This window comes from Trachemys scripta, chromosome 8 (assembly GCF_013100865.1).
Source record: "Trachemys scripta elegans isolate TJP31775 chromosome 8, CAS_Tse_1.0, whole genome shotgun sequence".
Classification (NCBI taxonomy): Eukaryota; Metazoa; Chordata; order Testudines; family Emydidae; genus Trachemys; species Trachemys scripta.
In genome coordinates, this window is record NC_048305.1 from 21,927,809 (window position 1) to 21,954,943 (window position 27,135).

Genomic DNA, 27,135 nt, shown 5'->3' on the forward strand with positions numbered 1-27,135 from the left:
TCTCTCTTTGGCTGCAGAGGCAATTGTTTGATTGAAAGGAATGGGAGAAAAAGCCCGTTACATACAATTTAAGTCACACTGATGCTTCTGTAAATAGGAAAACACACATTCATGGGAAAGGATGAATGCAGAACCTCTCTCTCTAACTGGCTTGAAAACCTTTTTAGCTTGTATGCATGGAAACAACTCCGTTGTAGAACTAGTTGGAAATTTTTCATTCACACATTTATGGTTATGAAAAATACCTATTTGGTCAAAATTCAATTTTTTTTTTCAGGTTTTGTCAAAATCCCCAAAGCCCCCAAAATGCTTGGGGGGGTTGGGATATTTTTGATCAGCTGTGCTAAATTGGATTCAAGTAATTGGTAGTTTTAGTGCAAGTCTGTGTCATAGACTCATAGAAATGTAGGGATACAGAGGTAATCTAATTCATTCCTCCACACTGAGGCAGGATTAAGTGTACCTAGATCATTCCTGACAGGTATCTGTCTAACCCAGGGGTAGGCAACTATGGCACGCGTGCCAAAAGTGGCACACGAGCTGATTTTTTCAGTTGCACTCCCACTGCCCAGGTCCCGGCCACCAGTCCGGGGGCCTCTAAGAAGTTTCATTTAAAATTAAAATGTAAACATTTTAAAAACCTTATTTACTTTACATACAACAATAGTTTAGTTATATATTATAGACTTATAGAAAGAGACCTTCTAAAAATGTTTAAATGTATTACTGGCACGCGAAACCTTAAATTAGAGTGAATAAATGAAGACTTGGCACACCACTTCTGAAAGGTTGCCGATCCCTGGTCTAACCTGTTAACATCCAATGATGGGATTCCATAAACTTCCTGAGCTGGGCACTCTTATTTTCAATTAAAAGCATATTTCAATATAACTAAAACAGTAGTACCCACATACAGACTTGCACCAAAAGAACAAAAGTGTGAATGACAACCGATTTGGTTGCTTCGGTTCCCGCTTTGGTGTAGACAAGCCCTTTATATTTGCAAGTGAGCTCTTTAAAAAGATCCACCGTACAACTGCAGGTGCAAATATTCCCTGCTACACCGATGTACTTATTTGCATGCCCCATTGCTCCCTAGGGCATACTCAAAATTCATCCAGTGACAATTTAGGTTTGAAGGCTAGAACTGCTCTCCCCTGTGAGTTAGAAGCAACGAGGCCATTGTTAGTGCATGACACTTGGTTAAAATCCTATTCATGCTGCTCCTGCTGATGCGCTGCTTCTGCAAACTCCTCCTTTCCCTTTGCCCCCATGCGGTCACCCCCAGCAGCACGATTCAGCATGTTTGGCTAGCAGTGCCCAGGTGAGCGGGAGCTGCTCATTATCATAAGTGGCAATCAATGTTCTAGTTTTGCATTGAAGTGCCTGAATCACATTGAAAAGAGAGGTCAAAACACACTCAGCCCAGCCACATGAAAAGATTTTATAAATAGTTTTCCTTTTTCTTAATGACAGGAGTTTTTTATTCTCACTGATTTTTCTAAATGCTTTTAAAAAAACCTTTTCTTCTGATATGAATCGTAAGAGCAATATTTTATAGCTACACATTTTCTGCTAGTCCCCAATCACACACCTTTTCTCTTTCTTGTAAAAGACATGTACATACATACAGCAGATAACATGAAATTCAGCTGCTGTCCTGACAAACATTTTTTTCAGCAATCTTCCCTAATTCTTTAATGTAAAACAAACAGAAAGAAAAGGGAAATCAGTTATTCTTCCTAGACCAGATCTCTTCACCCAGCACATACCTCTGGTTCTCCTGCCCTTTCCCATGCTGTATCTCAAATGGCTGATTAGCTGTTATGAAAAGTAGCAGAAAGGCAACTGATTGTCAATTCAGGGTTTTATCTGAAGCAACATTTCAGGTGTAACCAGGACATCATCTATCTCCACAAAAGCAAAGCAATTCACAATCCGTTCTAGGAGACAACTGGTTCTTCTGCATAATAGACAAGTGACTTGAACTAAATGGGCTGAAACTTCTGTTTCCATCCAAACCTCACCCTGTAAATCATGATGTAATTCACTGTCAGGCTACTGAAAAGTTGAACACCTGATCTGTTGCTTTCAATGAGGTAGGTTTTCAACAATATGGGAAAAAGATGAGACGGGAGAAGGAGGAAGCAAAGAAGCTGATAGAGATACAGAGCTTGCATCAGGCCAGTTTCTGATACCCTCTCCCCTTGTACCTTATTCCTTGAGCCGTTCCATTGAAATCACAGGGGAAGATACTATTCAGTCTATACAAAGATTTAAAAACCTGCCCCCTCCCCAAGAAGTGTCTCTAGCCCTGGAAGAGATCTGATTGTTGGTTCCATCGGGTGAAAACTCCACAGTTTGTGGGTCTTTGCAGCCATTCTATTAAACTGGAGGAGGGTAATGGAATGGTGCTTTCAGAAAGAAGAGCTGTCCTGGTGGGGACTTTGAGTGGTGAACACAGCATTAATTATCTGCAACTGTTGCTCAGTGTGCAGTCAGCAGGCAGTCCCACTTCATTTAATTTGTTGCCAAATTATTTCCCCTTAAAATTCAAGCTACTAGCCTACTTATTCCCAGGAAGAGCAGCATATTAATAGCTGGCACTTTGATTCTGGCTCTGTTAGCCTTCACTAGGGCATAGTGTGTTTCTTCATGTGTCCAGTTAAACAACAGATATGCTTCCAAGAAACTTGTGGCTTTCGGCTGATATCTCTTGAGTAACAGTGTCCAGCATTTCAGCCCAGACTTCCTTTGCTTACTGCAGACTCAGTTTCTTGGCCAGGTGTCAGCCTTAAACAATTGGCTCAAGGTGGAGCAGAGCTGGGAGCACACCAGGACTGTAGGCCAGTAATTTAAGGGGGAGCAGATGCACCTGTTTTGGTGGTATTTCAGACTAATGACAGACTGCTTGTGGCTAGTGGAGTCCCCAAGTATCTCTCCTGAAGGAAGTTCAGATTAAATTTAGAAGCCACTCATGTCTGGCAGTGGGGTTCTGAGATCTGACCAGCACAGAAATACAAAGTTGTTAAAGTAGGATACATTGCATAGGGTGCATTTTACTAATTCTACAGTCCAGTTAGTCTTTTTTTCCGGACACGATGCTTTTTTCAGATTTGGCTCTAGACTTGCAGCTATGACTTGAGGAGGGATCAACACTTAATGAGGTGGAAAAGCTGCTCTTCTGGATAAAGCACATGACTGGGAAACAGGCATCCTAGGTCCTATTCCCACTGGGCTCTCCCACATACTTCCTGTATGAAGTCTCTGTGACTCAGATTCCCTATCTGTAAGAAGGGGATAATGATTTTGACACAGGGGGCAGCCACATGGCTGCCCCCTTAATGTTTATAAAGTGCTTTGAAGATGTACAGTGAGATCTAAGTGCAAAGTATTAGTATGATCATTTATTATTTAGAGCTGATTTAAATCTAAGACCACTTTTTTTTTTTTTTTGGCAAATATTTTGGCATAAAACATTGACCCTCTTTTGTTAAAAATAAAATCTGGAACAGTTTGACCGCATCATCTTTTATTATTTATTAACTGGACCCCGTCAAGGTTACTTAGGCCAATTATTTGGCCTAACAGTTTTTCTTAAATTAATTTTTTTACAAAGTCCATGTAATTATTTATGGGAATGTTATTCCCCAGACAAGTGCCTCAAAATTCTTTACAAAATAAATACATTTAAAAAAAAAAAAGCCAATACCAATGGCTCAGTAACACAAACCACAGCAGACATAAAAGAAAAATAGATATTGGCTACAAAATACCTAGTTCCTAAACCCTGAGTCTTTGGCAGGTCAAAGAGTTTAGAAGTCCTAATGTAAAATGCCTACATTACAATACATGAACATTGCTTTATGGATCATTTATCCTATCTCTAGTATAGTCCCCATGTAAGGGTGGACAGACAGCATATATGAAATAACTAGATAAACCTTAGCTGCAAGTGATACAATGCCCCTAACACAGCAGTAAAACAGATTATAAAAGCCTACAAGATGCATCAGTGGAGATGTCAGATAAAACCTGAGAGTCATCAGGTGGACAGGAAGGAGATTCAGGAAATCATATGTCATTGAGAGACGTCTGCATTTGAACTGACTTGCAAAATATGGCCCATCCTCCCTACAGCTGTGCAGGCTACATACTACTCAACCTTTTTTATTTTTTAAAAGGAGTTTCATGTTGTGCTGGAGCTACGGCATCTTCCCAAATAGAGGGGCACTGCATGATTATTTAAAGGGTGCTTTATTGTAAAATGACCTGGAAGGATATACATACCTCTGCACTATTCAAGAGAGGGTATCAATTAGTCATACAGACTCTACTTTTAGGGGCTGAAGAGTTAGATTCTATGTATGAAAATACCATTTGGAATAATTTAGATGCTCCAAGTAAAATAGCCAGAGGTGGCTGAGAGATGATTTGCCAATATTGTCATGAGTAAAGGCAATGAGTTTAGTTTACCATTACTCCAGAGGTCACTTGATTCACAAGTATGTTCAGGAACCCTGGAAGTTTTACATATTTAAGCACAGATAATTATGCATCTGAAAATTCAGTGAAAAGGGCAATATTTATTTTCCATTAATTGTTGGTCTCCTGTTAAATATGTTAAGAGAAGTTTTTGAGCTGTCAATCTATATCTCCTAGGGTTTGTACTGCTGCTCATCACCAAAACACATACCAGTCACTAAGTAGATTGGCAAAGTGAGATATCTAGTGGACTTCACAGAATCTGTCCCAGTGGGCTAGCTTGCCTTTATTATATTCACTGCTTTCAATTATATTCAGCAGTAATGCAAGGAACCTACAGGCCTCTATCCTGTCAGACATTAGCTTCAGCAAGTTAGCAGAAGGCTTTAGACCTATGAATTTGAACAAATAAACTTTGCACAGATACACGGCCCAACAAAAACCCCAAATACTGGGGAGCTGAAACTAGTGCTTAAGGGGAGTTTCTGACTACAGGAACAGGACCCAGCCAGAAGAGGTTCCTGGCAATGAACTGATGTACATGAGCTACATCCACAAGAGGGCCATGGTAACGAATTGAGATTTTATTTATTTATTTATATATAGAGAGAGAGATCATTAATAAACTAACCTATAGAAGGATATTTCAAAATTAGTAAGGTAAGGATATACAAATACCCCCTACTGACAATGCATCACCCATAGTGTCGTCAGCATATCATATTATAAAAGTGGCATCGCAGCCTAGGGGCGGTAAGAGAGAGAGATGTAGATCTTGGGAGGTGCCAGAATGATGTCCACTGGTGGTGATGAGGAAGATGATGGCTAACACTTCAGATTGTTCTGCAAGGGATCCGATTTCCCCCCCCAGCCTAAGGGGGGTCCACAGGACCTGGAGACCAAAAAATTATGGGGGACAACTAATAAAAGAACCGGGACAGGAGTGAGGTCAAAGGGTCAAACAAAGGGAACCAGGGATGGCGGGAGTATATGGGTGTGCAGATGTATATTCTGTAGTATCTCTATCTACCTTACTGAGTTGGGGTGTTCATGACTGTGCTAACTGTATTAATAAACTATTTTTAATTGTAGAAGAGTTCCTATAGTTTGATAGTGTTACAACTGTGCACATTGGGGTTCCCAACTATATAATAATTTGAATAACACTGGGCCTGATCTTGGGACAAGAACCTGTCACTCCGCAAAGAAATAACTGGGGATTCTTAAGTAATCCATATAATTAATTTGTAATCTAAAGAGCGGGTTATATGGCCGAGCCTGTTTTCAGGTCCCTCAGTCACAAACACACCAAGGCTCCTTCCTTTTTACCCTATGTATATTTAATCACCAGTTTCAATTCCTACCAGAGCATACCCCATGTGCCACACAACTTCTTTCCCAGCTCCCCCTCTGAGCTTCTCAGGATTTCCTGTTCCTCCCAGATATATATTTACCCAGTTACCGACCCAATTGTCTCATGAGCCCATCAATTGACACCAAGTGTCAGGAATCTTCATTAGGCATTGCTGACTGACTCCAATCAAAACTTTAGCCTCCTCTGTGCTGCAGCAACTTCAGTGACCAGGGTGCTACAGCAGCTAACACTTCCTCAGAGAATCTTTTGTTCTTCACCCTCCCTTTTTCATGGGGACTCGAGGAGCAGAAACCATGCAATGAGCCTTTAGTGACCAAGGACTAGTGAGACTTAGAATGAAATTTGTTAGAATAACATTGGGGTGAATATATATACACCTCTACCCTGATATAACACAGCCGTGGGGAGCCAAAAATCCCTACCGTGTTATAGGTGAAACGCTGTTATAGCGGGGTAGGGGCGGCAAGACTCCAGTGGTGATTTAAAGAGCCCGGGGCTCCCTGCAGCAACTGGAGCCCCAGACCCTTTAAAGCGCCACCGGAGCCCCGCTGCTACCGCGCTATATGTGAACCCGTGTTATATCGGGTCACGTTATAGGGGGGTAGAGGTGTATATATGAGTAAACACCACATTTGTAGAACCTGGTTTGGCTCCTGAGGAATCCATGACCAGTAAAAAGGACTAAATTTGCAAAAAATGATTCAACTAATTCTAATCTCCTCCCTCACTGATAAAAGCACATTGCACTTAAGTGTCTGTATTAGCCAGAATAGAGCATCATCCTCAAATTATTTTCAAAGGAAGACATGGAGGTATTGGAGACGCAGCACCTGTTCGCTCTCTCTCACACTGGCACAAATCAGAAGTATCTCCAATGAAGTCAGTGGACTTGTTTAACAATGCTGCTTCTGGCAGGACACAACCGAGAGTATCAATTCAGGACAAATTGCTTAGAAGAGGGCTGTTACAGCCTAAGGCTGGGTTTCCTTTACTATTAAGGCACACCAAACCAGCCAAACAGAGAGGACTTCGGTCTCACCCCACTGGCTAACCAGAAGTCATACAAGCAATTCCCGTAGACACTCCAGTTTCCCAGTATTACCATCATTGCCACTTGTTATGGGGATGAATGGTTATGAAAACCAATACCCCAGTATAAGAAAAAAGTTTCTCCCAGTCCCAAAGGACCAAGCCCCAGACCCAGGTCAATATACAAGTCAGATCTTACCCACAAATCACGCTGTTGCCAATCCTTTAGAATCTAAAATCTAAAGGTTTATTCATAAAAAGAAAGAAATATAGATGAGAGCTAGAACTGGATAAATGGAATCAATTACATACAGTAATGGCAAAGTTCTTGGTTCAGGCTTGTAGCAGTGATGGAATAAACTGCAGGTTCAAATCAAGTCTCAGGAGTACACAGCTTGGATGGGTCATTCAGTCCTTTGTTCAGAGCTTCAGTGTAGCAAAGTTCCTCAAGAGGTAAAAAGCAGGATTGAAGACAAAATGGAGGGGTTTTTAGGGCCTTTTATATTCTCAGCCCTGTGGAAGGACACCCTTTTGTTCTTACTGTGGAAAATCACAGCAGCAAGATGGAGTTTGGAGTCACATGGGCAAGTCACATGTTCATGCATGACTCAGTTCTTTAGAGTCCGATGCCATTGTTTACATGTTAGTTTGAACATTCCCAGGAAAGCTCAGATGTGGATTGGCATCTCCCAAAGTTCATTGTCAGTTAAGTGTTTCTTCATTGGGCACTTACTGAGAATAGTCCTTTCTCAAGAAGCTGACCAAATGATTCACTGAGGCTACTTGTATCTCAATGTGTTTTGATTCTAAGTACATAGCCAATACTCATAACTTCAAGTACAAAAATGATACACACATACAGATAGCATAATCATCACCAGCAAATCATAACCTTTTTATAGACATCTCACACAACAACCTTTGTACAATATTTGCTGCAAATATATAACAGTGGTTGCAACAATGATCTATACAGTCACAGTTTATGTCAATGTCACAACTTGCACTGGTATCAGATTGGTGTGAGAAGAGAATCCCTCCCAAAGAGATGGGTGATGGATTTTTTTTCATTGGAACAGGTTTTCAAAGGCAGGGTAGGATACCACCGAGGAAATGCTGTGCTGGAGCCAAGGAGGAGATTTTAGGGGGAAAGGATATTTTAAACAAATTGTGTGTGTGTGTGCGCACATGTGCCTATAAATATATATCCCAGTTGGGGATTGGGAATGTTTTCCCAGTATAAACAGCTTTAACAATGGAAGTAGAGACTATGTGAAACTATTCCAGAACTACATAAATTAGAATCTAGCAGAAGAAAATGACAAATCTCATCCTGAGAACTTTTCCCACGCATGATGGGGGGAGGGGGAGGAGAGGCCAAAATGACAAATGATTAGTTTCAAGTGCCAGTGGGGGCTGTTTGGCTTTGGGTTTTGGAAGCCATTTGACTGAGGTAGCACTTATCTGCCTTTCTCCTAAAGTGGCTGTAATGTCCTGAATACATGCAACTTATATATTTCTCATACATGGGTCTTATATCATGCCCCTCACTTCTGAGCTTACAGCGAGGCACATGCCAGAAGGCCAGCACCAGGACATGGAATTTTGAACATTAAGAGTAGACATGGGAGCTAGAGCAGCTCAAGAAGCTTCTGCTGGTAGATCTTCATGTCCCTTTGCTTTTGGCAAGCTCCCCCAGATGATTATCCGTTACTTCAGTGGTTTTCAAACGTTTTAGGCTGCATACCCCTTTCCAAATAATGTCTACTGTGTACCCCCATCTGAGATAGGCAGAGGTGACGCATGCCTCCTCCCCAGATTTCAGCCTTCCATGTAGCAACAGCTCTAGAGATTTTCAACTGTGGGGTGCACCCCTGCCCCCAGCAGGGAGTGGAGGAACTCTTGGGGGAGGAGGGAGTGGCAGATGCCAGGCAACTCAGAGAGGGAGCACCACCTCCGCTCCCTGACTCACTTCAGCAGGCCACCTTGCCTGCTTGGATTGGGGGGGGAGGGGCACAACCAAAAATTGTAACTCAATTGAGCTGAGCCGCTTGCCCTCCTGAATATTCCTCCACACCCCCTATGGGGGCACGCACCATGGTTTGAAAACTTCTGTACGAAATAAAATACGTTGTCCACCATTACAGCATTTTTCTCATGGACCCCCTGATGAGAGCCCATGTACCCCAGTTTGAAAACCACTGTCTTACTTGAATCTGACATAGTTAATTTGAGAGATCAAGACTGGAATTTCCCATCATCTATTGCGACCCAATCTAACTCCTTTGAAATTTGGTGGAATTTCAATCCAATCCAATTCCTTTGGACCTAGTCCGTACTCCTTGAAACTATAAAGTGGACAAGCGAGAACTCAACCCCTCTACAGCACAGTCCAGATTTGCATTCTGTTCCCTGAGCTTGGACTCCACTTGCTTTGAAATTATTAATAATCCTGAGAAGCATTTTGAGTCATGTGCAGGGCCGGCTCCAGGTTTTTTGCCGCCCCAAGCAAAAAAAAAAAAAAAAAGCAGTTGTGCCGCCCCTTGAAAAGGGCCACCCAAGCACATGGGACGCTGGTGCCTAGAGCCGGCCCTGGTCATGTGTCACAAACCAACAACCCAGGGATCTGTCTTTGCTTCAGAATTCTATTCTCTAGTATCGCCACAGCCACTAGCCCTTGAACTGCGTTAGGCTTATCTGACCGGCACGCATCACTCATACTGCAGATAGGGATCAGCAAATATTTTAGTAATCAAATGTCAACCTGGTGCATATTCACTCATAAAAACTTTGTTAACATGGCAATAAGAATGCAGGTACTTAGTGCGTTCAGCTCTGCATGAGACCATGAGAGCTTAATTCCCAAAACTCAAATGATGAAAAACCTGGAAATGTGCAGGTAAGGTGACACTCCCACACAACCTTAACTCTGCCCTTTTTAATAAACCATTCTTCAGGAAGATCACTGTGTCTGAACCCTCCCTCAGCGCCTTTGTCCAGTGTGATCTCTGCCACCACCAAGTACTCCCCAGATCAATGGTGCTGCATGGATCACTGTGAGGATCCGCTGTGCTGTGTCAATAAGAGTACTGATTTGGAATTGTGGGGAGCACAGAGAAAATGGCAGGTTTTGTTACTGAGGGATAAAATAGAGTTATAGTCTCAATTTCTCAGGTACTTTTACAGTCCCCATGGGGACCAGGCCCATGTTGGATGGCAAGTGTCAATGCCATGTGTTTTGGATATTAAACCCTCACAGTGTGGAAGGGCATGGGAACTGTTGAGTACCTGCAACCTGAACTTCATGCTAACAAAAGCTTTTGCATGTGAATATCAAACATCAGTTGTCATGGGGTATTTGGCGGGGAGGGGATGTGGACCCATTGATTGGGATCTCGACTGAGTCCACCAACTCATCTGACATAGGTCACTGAACAACCTTCACATGGGAATGACTTTCTAATCTCTACTAACTGGAGCCACATTTGAACTGATGAGTTATGTCCCTGAGCCATGCAGTCCCTGTCATCTGTACAGTTCATGTTCTAAGATGCCTTAGGGGTGCATGGATCAGCATTCACATTGCACTCCCTGTCAGTACCCAGCCCAGCGGGGGAAGCTAATGATTCAACCAGCGGACCAAATTTGGTGGTGAATCCTGGTCACGTGCCCCCAGAGGCATGTTGTGCATATGCTAAGAAGAAGTTTCCTTAGCTCTTCAGCTAACATATTACTTGCCTCTCTCTCTTTTGAATACCCATGAAATTTCCCAGAGGGTGGGGTAGGAGTCAGTGAGCCTGAGACTCTTCTCATTCTGGTTTTACAGCAGTATAACTCCACTGACTTCAGTGCAATTGCTGCTGATTTGCTTCATTGTAATCAGGTAGGTAATCACCCCCAATGAATCTAGATTAAGAGCCTTCCATGTAATTATGTGGCAAAACCCTACAAAATGTAACCTTTGCTATTGGCCAGAAGATAGAAATTAAATTGTACTTAAAGGCATAGATGGCTTGTGAAGGTCAGCTCATAACTATTACTGTCCATAATGATTCCAAAGTGCATGTTTGTTTACCTCAGTTTGTGGAGTAACATTTAAACAATAAGAGCCCGTAAAAGCTGCAGAAGTATTTATTGTATTTGTTACCATTTGTACGAACAGAGGGGTTTGAATCTGAAAAGTGCTTGCCTAGTGCACTGGGGTAAATTTTGGCCAGGAAGTGCCTGCACTGTGTAGGAGCTCTGTGAGAACCAGGCAGCACACTGAGAATTATAAACTCAAATAGAGCAAGGCATAAGGACTCTGATAGTTGATTCTGGCATTTTGTGCACTGAGTGCTCTAACCCTGGCTGGCAATTTAACAGGCATGTAATAATACATCTTGGGGTTCCCATGGAAGACAAGCTGCTGACCTGACACTGTGCAAGTCAGGTTAAAACCCTCATTACGCAGCATTCCAAGCTGTTCCTCCCATCAAGCTGTGAAACAGAATTTACCTTTTAGCTGCAAATATTTGCCAGATGGTTTCAGTGTATGTGAAGTCTTTGGTCCTCTCGTGTGGTTCAAGTGCCAGATTTCTATGGACTATCTAGATTATGCTAATATAGTTGGGCTTTTAGTTTCATTAGAGAAGAAAGCTAAAGAACTCCCTGTGCTGCACACAGCAGCCTGTCCGGGCCTTTTGGCCTGATACTAATTCACTTACTTGTTTTGTGCTTTGCAAGTGAAGCGTCTTCTCTCCCCATTTCTAGCTATGAGTCCAGAAGTCCTGAAAATAGTGTGGGTACAGAGTACAGGTAATGGACGACTCTACCACCAAACCCTCCACCAATGTATCCCAGCATTGACCAAGAGATGCCAGCTGAGAGGGTGAGTCAAGCTCCCTTAATCTTTCTTCTAAAACTGCCTCCAAGAATATATAGTCCATTTGTGATCTTGGGGGACAGAAATATATTTTCAATGGCATCTGGACTGAGACAAACTGACTTCATTAAGGCCACTAAACAGCCTTCAGATGGAAATCACTGTTTGGCCACCTTGTGCCTTTGGCCCGGGATTGGGAATAGGAGGGGCAGAATAAAATTTTCCTTTGGGCACCTTAACTGAGAATTTCCCAACTAATGGAGAAGGAGGGTTGACTCTTAACCTTAATTTGTTTCAGTGACATATTTGACGGTGCTGGAGCTGTTCTGTAATAACATGAACAATGTATGTTGACCTGGTTATTGGTTATATATGTTTTCTGTGTAAACATGTTGATTTAGTTTAATAGGAAGAATAGGGAATAGGGAAAAAAAGCAGGAAGGGAAAGAATATTTTTTTTTTTTTAGTGAGATTACAAGTTTGGTTGATAAGGGTAATAGTGTTGATGTAATAGACTTCTGTAAGCCATTTTTGGCTTGGAACTGTACGACTTTGTTAAAAAAATAGAATGATATATAATTAACATGGCACACATTAAATAGCTGACTGATAAGTTATCAAAATGTAATTGTAAATGGGGAATCATCATTGAACGGGTGTGTTTCTAATGAGGTCCATCAGAGATTGGTTCTTGGCTCTGTGCTATTTAACTATTTTATCAATGACTGGGAAGAAAACACAAAATCCTCACTGATAAAGTTTGCAGATGACACAAAAGTTGGGGGACTGGTAAATAATTAAGAGGACTGGTCACTGAAAGAGCTCTGGATTGCTTGGTAAACTGGACAAAAGCAAACAATATATGTTTGAATATAGCTAAATGTAAATGTCAAGGAACAATGAATGGAGGCCATACTCACTTAGATATATCTCCATATATATATTATAATCTCATAGAGCTGGAAGGGACCCTGAAAGGTCATCAAGTCCAGCCCCCTGCCTTCACTAGCAGGACCAAGTACTGATTTTGCCCCAGATCCCTAAATGGCACCCTCAAGGATTGAGCTCACAACCTGGGTTTAGTAGGCCAATGCTCAAACTACTGAGCTATCCCTCCTCCATCCTTTCCCCCTTATAGCATGGAGAACTGTATCCTGAGAAGAAGTTACTGGAAAAGATTTTGGGCTTAGGGTGGATAATCAGCTGAACATGAGCTCCCAGTATGACACTGTGGCTAAAAGGGCTAGCGTGATCCTTGGCTGCCTACAACAGGGGAACCTCAGGTAGCTGGAGGGAAGTATTTTACCCTCTGTATATGGCACCAGTTCAACCACTACTGGAATACTGTGTCCACTTCTGGTGTCCACAATTCAAGAAGGATGTTGATAAATTGGAGAGCGTTTAGAGAAAAGCCATAGTTAAAAATTATTAATTAAATTAAATTATTTAAATTAAAAAACTCTAATTACAAAAAGAGAAAACCTGCCTTACAGTGATAGACTCAAGGAGCTCAATCTATTTAGTTTAACAAAGAGAAGGTTAAGGGGTTCCTTGATTACAGTTTGATTAGATAATGGGCTGTTCAGTCTTGCAGAGACAAGTATAATCTGATCCAATGGTTGGAAGTTGAAGCTAAATTCAGACTGGAAATCAGGCATACATTTTTGACAATGAAAGTAATTAACCATTGGAACAATTTACCAAGTGTGATGGCTGATCATTGACAATTTTTTAAGTCAAGATTGGATGCTTTATTAAAGACACCCTCTAGGAATTATTTTGGAGTTGTTCCACGTCCCGTGTTACACAGGAGGACAGACTAGATGATCAGATGGTCCCTTCTGGCCTTGGAATCTCTGAACGTCTCAAGACAAGTCACCCCTCAGTAAACACTTAAGAGTTAAGAGACAATGTCTGAAGTATGAACGTTGAAAATTCTCTACTTCCTGACTCCAGCCAACTTAGAGAACTAATTTTGATGAGCAAGGCCAAAGCCCAGGAGCTCACAAGAACAACGGAATTCTGGCTGTATTAAAAGGGACTCTCTCTCAAGAGATTGGGAGATATTTTGGGGAATTGGACTAAGATGTAGGCACCTGCTGCGGTGTCTGGAAAAAGTTTGCCCTGTCTAGATTGCCACCAGGGAATGGCAGGGCTTTAGGTAACATAGACATGAGTGTAGCCTGCATGTTGTTTTAAAATCCTCTTTCTCTAATGCTTTTTCTTACTGTTAAAATGAACAGTACTTTGATTTCAAGAAGGCTGTCTGGTCACTGCACAACACTGGTTGCAGACTCCCAAAGGGAAGAATCACTGTAATCTGGATTCTCTTGGACCTGTGGGGTAAGCACGATTGATCAACAGGGTGTTGGAGCCCAGGGTGCTGGCTGCAGCCCAGCACTAAGAGCAGGAGACTGGTGGAATTCCGCCCGATGATAGATAAAAGGCTGACACCTGAGGGGGTGCCTTCAGAGAGAACACAAAGGGGACAGAGGTGCAGCTGGCCCTGTAACTGTGGCACCGTATTTGCTCTAGTGTCCTCAAAAGAAATCAAGGCTGATTTCAAAGGCAGGTTCAGAACCAAAATACTTTTATTATAAATAGCTTTGCACTGCACTTCTGATTGATTGGGATAGCTCAGTGGTTTGAGCACTGGCCTGCTAAACCTAGGGTTGTGAGTTCAGTCCTTGAGGGGGTTACTTAGGGATTTGGGGCAAAATCAGTACTTGGTCTATATATAAAGACATAGTCCCTCCTCTGAAGAGCTTTCAATCTAAATTAGATAAACTTAGAATATGAAGCTAGATGTAGAAAAAGCACAGAAATAATACTTACTATCACTTTTCATGCATTTGCTTACGTTAGAGGTTATTTTTACTGTAGCTCATCCTTCCATTTGAGCATCACAACTTCCTCTAGTTTATTTTAACCAGACACATGAAAAGTGGTTTCCACTGTCTATACTACGGAAACCACAACAGGAAAAGGAGGATTAACAGGCTCCATCCTCAGGTGCATCTGAGATCTGGCCCCATCTGAGGGCTGAGAAGAGGTGGCAGAGGTACAGTTATGCCACGTTTCCACACCCTTGCTATCCTGGGTCTGCTTTGGTCCCTGATATACATTAGAGCAGCCAGAGGGTTATGTCAATTAGAGTCATTCAATTGGCCGAGGATCAGGTGGAACTCTGTGCATTCTGGTCCCACCTCCTGGTTTTCCTGTCATGCCACCTACATGCCCTCATGCTGCAGGAATTCTCAACTGCTTGCTTAAGGCAGTTTAAAGTCCTTTTTATGCTGCTGTTGCAGGGCAAGATTAAGCCCAATGACTCCATAATTGTCTATTCATCCTTGTTTTCCTGTGACAATTATATTGGTACAGATTGGAGGGAACTGGATAACACATATTGTAGAGCACGGTGGGGTGTGTGAGAGAGCACTGCCAATGATCTGAGAATGGGAATCCCCAAATGCTTGCTGCTGCTTTCTTTCCTTTTTTTTCTTCCTCCCAGTCTTCTCTATTTGTGTAGAGTTGCTGGGATCCAGTAGCTCACCAATGAGGTCAAGCACTCCTGTTGAAGCTATTGCGCAAAGTAGGATTTTGTATCACTTCAAAAACAAGTGTGCAGCAATTACAGATGAGTAAAAGGTGTTAATGGACTTTGGCTTAGAACCAGACCAATATGTGCAGATATCTTACCTGCATTGACACACAATTGCTTCTGGGGGAATTTTGCGTCACTGCGTGTGCGCAGAATTCATGGCCCCCGCAGATTTTTTTGCATACCTACAGAGAAATGACTTCTGATGGGGAAGCAAACGGAAGCTGTAAGAGTGGTCATGTGCCTACTCCCTGGCAATGCAGACTGGTTGGTTTGGGCATGCAGAGCAGCCAGTAGAGATGTAAATCACTGCCTCGGAGGGGCCTTGGTAGTCTTGTGTGTGAGAAAGAAACTCTGTCCCTCTTGCTCTCTATTGCAGCACGCTCAGCGTGGAGAGGCAGGGCTTTGGGGTATTTCTGAAGAGGCAGGCATGGGGCAGGCTCTGTTCCCTCAGGCAGAGGAGAATGTAGCAGCCTGCCTCTTTAGTAAATTATTACCATTGTTCTTAGTGAATTCCCGCAGGAGTATAAAACAGGTGTAAAAATTTTAACCACGTTGCCAGAGTGGTGTAAAGGAGCCTTATTGTAAAGGACAGTATGAACAGTATGGACTTATAAATGCTTATGGTGCTTTAGTGATTAGAACTGGTCTAAATTTTTGGACTGAAAACATTTCTTGTCAAAATGTGCTCCATGAACTATTTGCGACTGAGCTTTTTGGAGATGGTCCGTACCCAGTATAAATTGTGAGTTTGAGTCCCCAACCCTCATTTGCTCTTCAGTAGCCTATGATGTAACACTGAGCATATGGCTGCATATATTTGTTGACTAATAATTAGAAGTAAAGGGTCAATACTAGCTACATTACTATTAGACAGAGGGAGTTTGGTGATTTCCTGCAATGCTTCCCACTCCCATTCTCCATCCATTGTATTGTAGTTTAAATAAATTACCAAAATAATTGAAACTAGCTGGATTATATTGCATTATTTTGACAAAAAATGCAGAATTTTAAAATATTGTCCAGAATTTTTATTTTTTTGGTGCAGAATTTTTAATGTTTTGGCGTAGAATTCCCACAGGAGTAACATAATGGCTTTTCATAGCCTAGCATTTTGAGGCTATAATTAGGAAGGATTTTCTTCCTTGCAGATTAATGCCTCGATTCATAGCTTTTATCATTCTGGTCTATGTACAAAGCAAGCTGATGGTATTCTTTTTAAAACGGATGTTTTATTATGGCATTTACTGATCTTTGGTCTAAATTCTTAAGCTGATTAAATATCGACTCTGTTGCACTAAGTATCGAATTACCGTGCAAGCTGAAATAACTCACATGTTACTGAACTATGCAAATGGGCTCATGGACTCTCTGCAGTGAGCTCTATTTACAGGGCTGCCATCGTTGGGGAAAAACAAATCTTAAAATGTTGAAATGTCTTTAGCTGGGGAGAAGGGGCCTTCACTGATCGCTCTGGAAAGTGAATGCATCTTCTTAGCCACACAATAATGCCAATGTGGCCTGCCATTTCCACCATTTCTCAACTGCAACCTGAATGGACCACCCATCCCTAGGGTTATAAGGGAGTTTAGGCCTTCATCATCCATTCAGTCTGTGACCTTTCTGCTGAGATTGCCAATGAAGATGCTAGTTCTTCTGTAATGTGATGGCAGCTTTTGTGATACAGACCTCTAGCCGCAAGAACTGAACTGAGAAAAAAACAAAACAAAAACCCCCAAACACCACCATTCAGTTCACGCAGGCCACTGCACAAACCAACCGAGTTGGGAAAGACTCAATCACTTCCAGCCTGGGTCAGATCTGAAGTAGCAACCTAGAGGTGGAAGGAATTGCACCTCTTAGTGAGCAGGGCCGGCTCCAGGCACCAGCTTGCCAAGCAGGTGCTTGGGGCGGCCACTCTGGAGAGGGGCAGCATGTCCAGCTATTCGGCGGCAATTCGGTGGACGGTCCCTCACTCCCGCTCGGAGTGAAGGACCTCCCGCCGAATTGCCGCCTTAGATCGCGATTGCGGCTTTTTTATTTATTTATTTATTTATTTATTTGCCGCTTGGGGTGGCAAAAATCCTGGAGCCGGCCCTGTTAGTGAGTCACTATTAACTGCAGGGCTAGCATCAAATCAGGCTGAAACTTCCCGACCCACAAAGCCTCAGCATGTAGAGCCCACACTGCAAAGCTAATTGAGAGATTTGTAGCTGAGATGGCAGTGGGATCTGTTCCCTTTCATCTTGCATTGCTGATGGAGAAGATCAGTAAGATTGTGTTCTGCTGGCAGACCAGGGACATGGAGAAGATGGAGTTTGGTACAGTCCTTTGCTGAGTGGAAGATCATTATGGGTGTTTTTATTATAGTAACATTTGGAGTCTCTAACCCAGTGGTTCTCAAACTTTTGTACTGGTGACCCCTTTCACATAGCAAGTGCGGCCCCCCCTTATTAATTAAAAACACTTTTTTATATATTTAGCATCATTAAAAATGCTGGATGCAAAGTGGGGTTTGGGGTGCAGACTGACAGTTCACAACCCCCCATATAATGACCTCGCAATGCCCTGAGGGGTCCCGACCCCCAGTTTGAGAACCCCTGCTCTAACTCCATTGTGCTAGGTGCTCTACAAACACATAGTAAGAGACGGTCCCTGAGCTTATGTTCCAAATAAACACAGGAGAGGAGAGGATACCAGCACAGAATGGGGAAGTGACTTACCCAGATCATACAGTAACAGGTGGTAGAGCACCCATGTATTCACTGGACCACACTGCCTCTCTGTAGACCACAAGAGATGCTCTCAAGCTGACTTATTCTCCTCTTCGAGAAGTTCTCCTTTCTGAAGGTGGTCCAATAAAAGATATTACCTCACCCTTTCTTGTCTCTCTAACATCCTTGGACCAACCCAGCTACCGCAACACAGCATACAACAGTGGAAGTTATTCTCCTCTTGACTTTCATAATGCTGTTTTGTGAACGGAGCCTCTTTCTGACTTACTGCCCTACCCCCTGTGAAAAGGTGCTGAGCACCCTCCTTTCTCATTGATTGGAGTGGGAATTTAAGGTGCCCAGTATCTTGCAGGAAGAAGCCTAAAATCTCAGAGTCTTTAGGGAGAACTTGTACAAATATCCCTCAAGGTATTAGCCATGCAACTTTCAACAATGATTCAACTTCTATCACTTCTAGATTGAAGGGTGTGCTTGTCCCAAATCTAAGGAACCAGGTGGAATTTACAGCCACCATTTCATCATCAGGCACCTAGATCCAGTGATGACAGCTGCATTAGAAATACTGATGTGAACACATCCTATAAAAATGGGGTTGCAAAGGTGACTTCAAGGAAACAAATTATGAATGAAGCTTCAAGGAAGTTGGAAAATTAATCCTAAAAAAAAAAAAAAAAATTTCTGGAGAGAACCTGGACCTGCAGGGCGGTCTGGGGAACATTTTGCATTGAAATCTGTTTGGACATTAAAACAGGCAGTGGATTGTGTCTCGTCACACTTGCTCATATGGGCAGTTCTCAGAAAAGGCAAAATGCAGAGATCAAGCCTTTTCTGTCCCAGTAAATGGCTTTTTGTTTCCTTATCTCAAGTCCCTTTAACCATTAAGCTATTTATAGCATGAATGTTTCTGCAAGTCCTCTTCCCTGCCCCCATGTGTTATCTTTTATACTGAATTTTCTCCGGGTCTGGTAATCCTAATGCTTCCTCCTGGATGGGATCCCATCCCAGGGAGGGGTTGTTTGCTTTCTAGGAGTGCTGCATCTCGGTCCAGAATTGAGAGATGCAATGAGAGTCAGAGAGAAATTACCATCCATGTTACCACCCTACACACACATCCCTCAAAACATTTGCAGTGTTGGTCATAGATAATTAATTTACCTTCTTTCTCAGTCCCCACTGCTTAACAAGAATCTCCATTAGCTGTTAGTGGCATAGGGCCTTTGACACATCTAGGCCTCAGAGAAGAGTGGTGCATAGATACAGATAGATATAAACAATAGCCAGTTCATTCCATTAGTATTTATTTAGTATTTGCATGAGAGTAGAACCCTGAGACCACAACCCATTGTACTAGGTGTTGTACAAACACAGAAACACAAATAAAAGGCAGGCCCTGCCCACAATCTAAATAGGGACAAGATGTGGCAGATTGGTGTTGAATATAATTAGGGTGACGAGATGTCCCGTTTTTAAAAGGACAGTCCCGTTCTTTGGGACTTTTTTTTAATATAGGCGCCTATTACCCTCCACCCCCATTCCATTTTTTCACAGGGTGGTGGAATTGGGGGAAGAAAAGGAGATAGTAACAGGAATACAAGGTTTCATATATTACAATTTGAAGGTTTCACTGGATTTTGTTCTTTTTTAAATAAGGTAAGTGAACAAGAGATATTACTTGAATTACTACTAGGCCACGTCTAGCCAGTTGCAGTGTGGCCCATTAAACGCTCCCCTAGTTTGGGAGTAGGACATACATACTGGGCCATGGAGAGGGCTTCTGGTTTTTGGTTTGTGTTTATTTTTTGTCAACTTTTGTGCCTTTCAGCTCCTTCAAAAATGGATTTTTATTGGTTTACTTCATTGCTGACTACATAAATACCAGTAAAAACTAGTTGTTTCATTAGCAATGAAACAAAGACATTTTTTTCAAACACCCATATAAAAGCTTTTTAAGGCAGTCTCAAGTAGTATTGGTTTCCTATGGGCCCAATTCTCTCCTACCCTGGACACTGTGTCTTCATTCACAACATCTGCAAAAGGAGTGCAAAATGACAACAAACCACCTGGTAGCATTTTAAACCCACTTTGCACTTGTGTAAATAACTACACAAGATGCAGAGCAGTAGTGAATCAAGCCCTATTCATAATGTGTAACTTGCACACAGACACTACTTACTACGCTGCTCTTTGTTTGATCTGGAACTGAACCATGGAGACAATTATCAGGAAAAGGTACAGGCCGGAATGTACTGCAGGCATTCTGAACCAGGGGTGAATTCCACTTAAAGTCCCTGTAAGGGAAACTTGCCATCTTCTGATTTTCTCTCCCCCTAGTAGAAAATTCCAGATCCTTTATAATTGTTATCCATGGAATATTTTTCTCTAGTAATTCCTTATCTGTAGACCATTCACTACAACATTTTGGTAATTCAAATTCTGTGCTTCATTGGTAAGTTCGATATGAAGTGCAGGTCACAGGCTCTTTGTTTTTTTTCCTGTTTGGATGAGTTTAACTCTGCAAATCAGATGTCCAGCATACATAGTCAAAATTCAAATTTGCTTTCTATGCATATTGTCCAATATTCACTGAAATTTGCTGTTTCCATGAACTTTCCTGACAATAAACTGGGTTGCTAGAATATTCCCGGCACATGAGCCCAAAAAGAGCATCTAGGGTTACCATATTTCCACAAGCAAAAAAGAGGACACTGGGGGAGGCGGGGGGAGGAGCCCCGCTCCAGCCCCGCCCCTGCTCCACCCCCATCCACTCCCTCCCACTTCCCACCCCCTGATTGCCTCCCTCTGAACCCCCAATCCCCCCTGCTCCTTGTCCCCTGACTGCCCCCTCCTGGGACCCCTGCCACTAACTGCCCCCTAGGACCCCACTGCTTATCTAAGCCACCCTGCTTCTTGTCCCCTGACTGCCCCCTCCTGAGAACGCCCTACGACCCTACCTGTCCCCTGACTGCCCTGACCCTTATCCACACCCCCACCCCATATTCACACCCCCACCCCCAGACAGACCCCCGGGGACTCCCATGCCCTATCCAACTGCTCCCTGCCCCCGACAGGACCCCCAGAACTCCTGACCCATCCAACCCCCTCTGCTACCTGCCTGCCTCAACCCCTCTCCACACCCCTGCCCCCTGACAGCCCCCCCAGACCCATCTAACCCCCCCGCTCCCTGTCCCTGACTGTCCCAACCTCTCTCCACACCCTTGCCCCCCTGACAGGCCCCCACAAACTCCTGACCCACCCAACACCCCCTCCCTGACCAGGGCCGGCTTTAAAGAGCCCAGGAATCGGGCTGTGCTCCAGCCGGGGTTGCGGGGCTTGGGGCCGGGCCGGAGGTGCTTGGTCGGCGCTGCTGGGGCCCGAGCTGGGCCGGGTCCGGGCCAGGGGTGCTGGGGTCCGAGCCGGGCCGGGTCTGGGCCAGGGGTGCTGGGGTCCGAGCCGGGCCGGGTCCGGGCCGGGGGTGGTGGGGCCCGAGCCGGGCCGGGTCCGGGCGTGCTGGGGCCTGAGCTGGGCCGGAGCCACTGGGGCAGCCGGGCGCTGCTCGGCCAGGGCCGCGCCTCCCCAGAGCTCTCCTCCTCGCGCCCCCCTGCCCCAGCTTACCTGCTGCTGCCTCCCGCCTGCCCGTGCTTCTTTTCAGACTTCCCGGGAAGCTCTGATTCGCGAGAAGCAGGGAAGGGGGAGGAGCAGGAGGGGCGGAGCGTTCAGGGGAGGGGAGGAGGGGGAAGACAGCTCCGGGGCCGGACAGCATGGTAAGGCTGCAGGGGATGGGGGGAGCCGGGAAGGGGCTTTGGGTGCCCAGCGGTGCTTGGCCGCCGCTTTTCTATCTATAAATAGCCGACCGGGGGGAAATCCCGGACATTTTTAGATTTTTAAAAATCTCCCCCAGACGGCTATTTATAGTCTGAAAAGCCGGACATGTCTGGGGAAATATGAACACAGGCAAAGAGTATTTGCTTAAAAATGTGAGTGCCTATTTGTAGAATTTTGGGGCAGTATTCACCGAGCTCTCGTTTTCAACAGTTTGGTAAGAAGAAGAAATTATGCTCTAAGTGCAGCTATTTTTATGTATTTTAAGACAGAAAATGGAGGTTGATAGCTTTTATTGCAAAACCAAATATCAGTACCATCACTCTTCTCTCCAAATTGTTAGTGTCAGGCAGGGCCGGCTCTAGGTCTTTTGCCACCCAAGCAAAAAAAAAAATTGCCCCCACTCCTTTTTTGTGTGTGTGGCTTTTACAAGTTAGCACTTTGCAATTTTTTTTGTTTTGTTTTTGACTGTTTAAAATTACAAAAAAATGAAAACAGAGAATTTGTAGTTAGTGAAATAAAACAATTTCCTACTAGTGTACTCATTTACTCACTGGGCCGACCATGGAGTGAGCCGGACTGTATCTGCCTGGGCAGAGCTAGGCCTGCCCCTGAGCCGGAGGCCTTAGCATAGGCAGGACGTCAGCGCCAATCCCAGGGCTCACGCGGTCTGTGCGGGTCGGACCAAGTCACGCTGCTGGTGGGCTACCCAGACTGGCTGTCACTGCTGAGTAGCCAGAGGGGCCTGGAGCTGTGTGGGAGACACCGAACAGCTCTGCATCCTGTCTCTCCTTCCCCGCGAGCATGCCTGAGGGCTTGGCGCTGCCCTCCGGAGCTGGGCGTCGCAGCACTGTGCTGACAGGAGCAAGCAGCGGGCGTTGGGGAGGGGTGGAGAAGGGGGCTGCCCGGTCTCTCCAGCCAGGGCACAATCACCTCCACTCCCCTGGCACCAATCCCAGTCTGAAATGGCTGTAGCAGCCCTGCCCACGTTCCCACGTCTTGCTATGCAGCATAGGGAGGGGAGGAGGCTCTGAGAGAAGGGCTGTGGCCTGGCTCCCACACTGGCCTAGGGCCCCCGTGGCTGGAGGGGGCAGCGGACCCCGGGGAGCCTGGCTTGGGGCAGCCTCAGCAACACCCCAGAGTCCCAGGCGGTCATCCCGCAGCGTGGCCGGGGACAGAGCCAGCCGGACTGGGGGCACTGCCTGTAGCTCTCACGCGGAGCGAGCTGGGGCGGCTGTGGGGTTTGGCTGCCGGGGTCCAAGGCAGAGCAGCTGGTGGCTGGTGATCTCAGGGCAGCGTGCCCAGGCCTCCCACTCCCCGGGACCCCTGCAAGCCTGCCGCGGGCTCAGCCTGTGCAGCGGCACGAGTTCGGCTCAGCCTGGGCTGCTGCTCCCCTCCCCGGGCAGGAGGGGACGCAGGGGGGAGGAGGCGGAGGCGGGGACAAGCCGAGGAGGAGCCCACAGCCGGTGCTGGAGTAGCGGCCCACCCGGCCGCCATGTTCCGCTACCATCCCCTGCTCCACGAGCGGGGCAGGGCCGTGCTACCGGCTCCTGCTTGGGGGGGGGCTGGCCGCTGCCCATGGGAGAGTGGCAGGGACATGCTCCCCACTGAACTAGCTCCCCCTGTCCCACCGCATAGCCCCGGTCAGTGAACAACAGGGCGGTCAGGATCCAGCCCAGGACACTGCCTCAGGTCGGAGCTGGGGCCCCAGCATTATGCCGCCCCTGGTAATTTGCCGCCCCAAGCACCTGCTTGTTTTGCTGGTGCCTAGAGCTGCCCCTGGTGTCAGGTGTCTCCTAGCCAAACAGTTCCTGATAAGTAGGCATTCAGCTGCCTCAGGAGAGTCTCTTTTTTTTTGCTCTCAGCTGCCTTTGTCATGTAGGGCTTCTCTGAACAGGGATGTTCAGGAATGTTAAGATGAATTAACTGAAGGTGTGAAATTAAAGTGCATTAACCCCTTAGTCAGTCACTCTTCTTCAGAAGTAAAGTGGCCAAACTAGTTTGCTTTAGGTTGATGCCCTTTGAAGGATTAATGTGCTTAGTCTCTCTGTGCCTCAGTCTCCCCCATCTGCAAAATGGGGATAAGAGCACTTTCCTACCACACGGGGTGTTGTGAAGATACACACATTCAAGATTATTACAGTAATGGGGGCCATATAAGTACCTTAGATAGGTAGAATTGTGCAATTCTCTGTTAAGGAGCACATTTTGGCCAATCCTTAGCTGGTGTACATTGGCATCAATCCACAGTGAAGCACCAGCTGAGGAAGACCTGGCCCTCTATACTGAAACAAAATAACAAGTAGTTGCAACTTCCAAATGACTATAATTATTTATCTGTTTATGTTTATGCATCCCACGGGTGAGTGTGTGTTACAGGACTCTCACTGTTCTCCGCCACAGAGGATGTGAATAGTTACATCATCCTGCTAGAGAACTTTGGCTCTTTAGCTGTAGCAGGTCATGTGTTTAGCATTGGAGAAGCCAGGTTCATTCCCGCATGTGCCGGCCAAGAAGGTGGTGGTCACATTCACTTAGCATATTTATACATCAGTCGCTATTTATAGGTAACACAAAGCTCCCACACCCAGCGTGGCTTGGACTGAGCAATGTTTGCTGGACAGCAGGCTGTTGGTTTTAATGGGAGATTGTTTACAGCATTGAGGCATGGCTGAGTGGGAAATTACAATCTGTAAACATTGCCGAGAGAAGAGTGGATACTATTTATTCAGCATAACAACAGAGCAACAGTGGGGCTAGTCAAACAGCAATTAGCAACAGGTCGTGCTATAATTAGTGACTCAGTTTCTGTTGGCTACCTCTTACCGTGCCATCAGTAAGTCCTCAAATATTGAGGGCAAGTGGAGGAGCAAATATATCAGACACAGTGAGGAGTGTTTGGGGACATGCAAACTCCTTTTCTTTTCCTTATTTATTCTGGCAATTATCATAACAGAAGGTTTTGAAGTGGCACTTGGTTCTCTATTACTTGCATGAAATCTTGAACACAGTCTCCAAAGTGTTTTCTAAAGAGAAGAAAGCACCTTTGAAAAGAGCTTCAAATCTCACTGATTACAAAGGACTATCCTTCTTCCTCCTTCATTACAATGGGGAAAATAATAAAGATGTATTTCTCATGCATAGGTGTATATTTTACATCTGTGGGTGTTGGGTTTTTTGTCACTGTAGCTGCTATTGTGCGAATTATCTTTCCATAGTTCTGTTGGCTGAAAATCTTAAGATAGATGGGCCCTGAGATTTCAGTACTTTATCACTAAAGGAAAGCTGCTTGATATCAACATCAGCTAAGTGTTCAAGGATTGTTGTTGTATTTTTCCCTTTAGAGAGTGAATTTCTATGTTTAAGAAAATGAAGGATTGATAGCTCTGGCTAGAGGCAGCTGAGTAACTACTGGGTAAATTCCATCCATCTTGCTCTGGATAGACCACTCAGTCCTGACATGTAGCATCTCATGTCCTCCTAGCCTCAGATCCCCAAGAGCTCTACCAAGGCTTCTGAATCCTGCCTTTACCATCCTGGACCTTCCACGGTTTAGCCAACATACCTCAATCTGACATGCTGTTCTAGCACATCACAGATTCACAGATCTTGACTCTGCCCCTGGCCAAGTTCAGCAGAAACCTGACGATGCTGTAGAAATATTTTTGCGCAATGTCTCTGTTTGTCTGCTACATTTCTCACTGTCGCTCAGACGTTTCTCTGTGTTATTCAAGATGATTAAAAACTGGCCCTACAGTCCAGTTGGCCCAGTTTTGTGCACCCAATAAGTAAGGTTTTCACAGCCCCTCTGATGTCTACCAATGAGAGTCACTCTACCTTGAATGGTCCCTTAGAATATGTGCTATAAACAATCTGTTCCACCTTTCATTTAACTGTGATGCTTGGAGTGTATTTCCTAGACCTGAGGAAGAGCTTTGTGTGGCTCGAAAGCTTGTCTCTCTCTCACCAACAGATATTACCTCACTCACCCTTTCTCTCTCTAATGGGAATCTCCATCAGTGTGATCTAGGTGCTGCTCTGCGCAGTCAGCATTGGCAAACCCAACGCACACTGAATCAATGTCAGCGCTTTCAAAGAACATGGCCATAGTAATGTCACCAGCGATGGGCATTTGAGGGCAGGGGAGCTGGAAGAGGGCAGTTTGCACAGTTGTCCTTGCAAATCTACATGATACACGCATGGAAAGGGGGAGGGAATGGAACGGAGCCCCAGACTCTGCACCCTCACAATGTAGTTAAATGTATGTCCCTTGGATCAGATTTATGGGTGTCAAGGCAGAAAAACCTGCAGGAACCTCTGAACCCAGCCTCTCGTATCTCCCCCCAATAAAATCCCTCTTGCAGCCCAAAGCCCATTATGGAAACCTGAAAATTCTCTTCATTATCCAAACCCTCAGTTACCAAGACTAATTTGTTGCTCCAAATTCCATTGAAATCCTCAAGGATTTTGACTATGTATCAGCATCCCTAGAGAGCAGTTCATCTTCACAAAGGTCTATGGATAATGAATTAACTTTCACCACTTCCTATGAGGTAGGCAGATACAAATATCCCTATTTTAGCCAGGGAGACTGAAGAAGAGACATAAAGTGGCCTGCTCAAGACCAAACAGGGAGTCCTTGTCAGAGCTTGGATTAGAAGCACAGGAGTCCTTGGCTTCCAGTTCTGTGATGTGTCATCATCATAATTACAATGAATAATCGCAGTAATAACCTGCATATAACATCGTGGGTCTCTGTTGCACTTTCCAAAGAGAATGAAGATATGATATCTCTCCTGAGGTGTATATATCTAGATTACACCTTGAAACACTTTCCCAAGCACATCTCTCACTACGTGTAGCAATAGAAACTTTACATCTGCTTTTCCGGTTATGATGTAATCACATCCCCAGTCTGTTTGCATCTCATTGGGACTTTGGCTGCATTCTGGCTGGCTCAGACATTTTTATTACTATTAGATCTTTGATGTTTAGTCCTGTTGAATTTTCAGTTTATTATTTTCCCTGTGTCTCGCCCTGCAGATGTAAAATTAGGGTTACCATTCGTCCGGATTTACCTGGACATGTCCTCCTTTTCGTGCTAAAAATAGCGTCGGGGGGAATTTGTAAAGCACTCACAATGTCCGGGATTTCCCCCTCCCCCGGCAAAGCAGAGCGAGCGGCTGGGAGGGCTGCAGGAAAGTCCCGGGCTGGACTCCGGAGCAGC

General features: G+C 44.6%; 1 protein-coding gene across 4 annotated transcripts in view; it reads left to right on the plus strand.

Annotated features, from left to right (window-relative positions):
- Positions 1–27,135, plus strand: part of HTR4 (5-hydroxytryptamine receptor 4) — a 225,662-nt gene that overhangs the window by 26,916 nt on the left and 171,611 nt on the right. For 3 of the 4 annotated variants that reach the window (XR_004646892.1, XM_034779812.1, XM_034779814.1), the window contains exon 2: positions 11,642–11,759. The exons of the other annotated variant lie outside the window; for it this stretch is intronic. The gene's annotated coding sequence lies outside the window, so the exon portion shown is untranslated. The remainder of the gene's footprint in view (positions 1–11,641; positions 11,760–27,135) is intronic. 4 annotated transcript variants of the gene reach the window in all.